At 35.2% G+C, this 2499-nt stretch overlaps 1 long non-coding RNA gene across 2 annotated transcripts; it reads right to left on the bottom strand.

Annotated features, from left to right (window-relative positions):
* Window positions 1-259: 259 nt before the first annotated feature.
* On the bottom strand, window positions 260-1319 carry LOC149623633 (uncharacterized). 2 transcript variants are annotated; one of them, XR_016374872.1, is made up of 3 exons: window positions 772-1319; window positions 378-687; window positions 260-318 (listed from the first exon to the last, which is right to left on the bottom strand). It is a non-coding gene; the product is annotated as an uncharacterized LOC149623633 (long non-coding RNA). The 2 variants fall into 2 exon arrangements; XR_016374873.1 differs by lacking the exon at window positions 772-1319 and having other exon boundaries at window positions 378-513; window positions 591-654.
* Between the last annotated feature and the right edge of the window lie 1180 nt (window positions 1320-2499).

The following is a 2499-nucleotide window of genomic DNA, read 5'->3' on the forward strand; positions in this document are numbered from 1 at the left end:
CTGGGCGGCAAAGTTTGAGGGAATACGACACATGTCGGCGATCCTTCCCTATAGGTGCCGACTGCCCCGTGTCCGCCGGAGGTGACTTGACCCCCACACCCCTTCCGTCACCTCCCAAGTAAACCTCATTTCCTTCCCTGATTAGTCACATACTGAAACCTGACTAATCGCATCCTTGTCGCGGACCCTTCAGGGACCCAATTTACATTGAAACCTCTTAACTAAAAAAAAAAAAAAATAAAAAAAAAAGCTCAGAGGTCCTAACTAGAGTTTCGGAATTATGAATCAAGCTTTAATTAGCTCCAATATCGACGAAGACTAAAGGTAAGCCAATTTTAATTGTTTCTTTACTAATTATACAGAAATGAAAATCTTACCTGCTTTCCTGTATACCATTTATTTTTTTTTTTGGAAAAATTTCAAATCATAATTTGTTGTTGATTAAACTTAATTCCAAATTTAAAGGAATTGTGAAATAAATATCCATTTTTAAAGGGGTGCAGAGCAAAAATCCTATTTATAATAGTTTTTAAGTTAGCAGTGGGGAAAGATCACGAAAAACCCCATGTTAATCACCATAGGAAATTTACCAAAAGCATGTGAATTTTTCTTTAACGTTACAAAACGGTATCAAGTCATATCCACAAGGGCCTAGATAGTTTCTATATTTAAACTGAAATTTTAGTTCTAAACAAAAAACGTTTTACACTCATTTAAATATACACAAAAACACATATAATGTACGAGAACGTTATAAATGATTACACTTACAGATTCAAAGGAAATTAATGAGATTTTGATCATTTGTAATTAAATATTTGGTCGTGCAATGAGTTAAATAAAAGGGAAATTTTGGAATTATACACTGTTCTCAGTATATATTTCAGGCTCCGATGTTGTTTTGAGGCAAGATAGTTTTACATTTACATTTTTACCACATAACAGCTGCTTTTTTGAACGCTGTAAAAGAGTATACGGTTTCATCTCACTCGCGAATAGCATGTACATGGAACAACGAAAAACATGGCCTTCAGTTGGTGTTAAACTCTCACTGAAAACTAAGATATATTTAAACCAAGGAGAATGTATAAGATAGGAGATTGCAGGCAGTCAGGCAAAATGCACGTAGTCCCCCTTTCCTAAAACGGTACTGTTCCCCTGTTACCATGGTTACCGCTCACGACAAGAGAGCGTACATTCTCGCGCATGCGTTCAAGCCTCCTTTCTCTAGCCTCATGAGCTTGTTTATAATTTTGAATATTCGTCTCTAGCTTATACATCCTCCTTGCTTTAACAACCTCTGACTTCTGCACCAAAAAAAAAAACCACCCAAATCATGTCCATATCAAAATGTGATTTCGTCTTAATCGAAAAACCAGTTCGGCATTAAAACGAAAAAGCTTCCAGTTTTAATTGTCAAATAATTATCATAATAATTAATTCTTTAAAGAAGAGTGCGTTTTGTTACAATAGTGAATGATTTAGTTAAAGAATAATTTTTCAGTACTTAAACCGTTGGTTCTTGACTTGGTTCAACTCTAAAAATTGGCGGATTTTCAATGTTAATAGGCGATAATAATTATTAAGTACTATCAAGAAGTTATATCTAGTATCTCAGAGAGAAGGTATAAATTCGCCAGATTTCCAGCTTTATCTCCAGCAAGAAGTTATATCTAGTATCTCTGAGATACTGATATAACTTCTTAGTACTATCCACTAAGGGTGCGGGCATAGACACGGCGGGGGGGGGGGTGAAATACCCTTCAACCCTGCTTTTTCCCCCTGCTCCACTTTAACAAGTTGAGCATTAAAAGGAACTTTATAATATCACCATAAATTGGTAATAGTTTATGATATCACTTATTTTGATATGAACCATAGTAGAACGCTATTGGTCTTCCTCAAATAGCTAAGCCGCTCTCTAGTGTTTGAGTCCCATGGTTCACCCCAATATTAACAATGAAGATCCGTCAATGTTTAGGGTTGAACCAAGTTAACCAATGGTTATAATATATTATGGTTAAATTATTTTAGGTTGCCTTCAACTTAACCTCTTCTTAAAAGACCTCACTTTTCGGTGCTTAGGCCACCCATTTTTCTCGCATGGTAAGAATCAATAGTTAGGGCCCAGGGTTTTTTTATTTTTCTCTACTAAAAGGCTCGATAAAATAGAAGTTGGGGTTTACGTATTACGCTTTTAAAATTAGAACATTGGAGAATTTGAATATTATTCACCTGTTTTGAATCGATGAACCGACGGGTCAAAGTTGCAATTTTAGAAACTGGCAAAATCTCATTTAACTCGAAACTGTGTTTCTGAAACTTACATCCTTTGGAAATGTCTCATATATATCAGAACTACAATCTGTTAACGTTCTGTTAATTTTAATAAATAACTGTGTTCAGTCTAAGAATTCGGGTTCATAGGTATCTCTTAAAGAGACGACCTAAAATTGGCCACTCCTAGAAAGAAACACTAAACTAAATAAAGACAGTAGT

Source organism: Phalangium opilio, unplaced genomic scaffold (genome assembly GCF_054372755.1).
Source record: "Phalangium opilio isolate 3A_F unplaced genomic scaffold, DU_Popi_V2 ptg000113l_1, whole genome shotgun sequence".
Classification (NCBI taxonomy): domain Eukaryota; kingdom Metazoa; phylum Arthropoda; class Arachnida; order Opiliones; family Phalangiidae; genus Phalangium; species Phalangium opilio.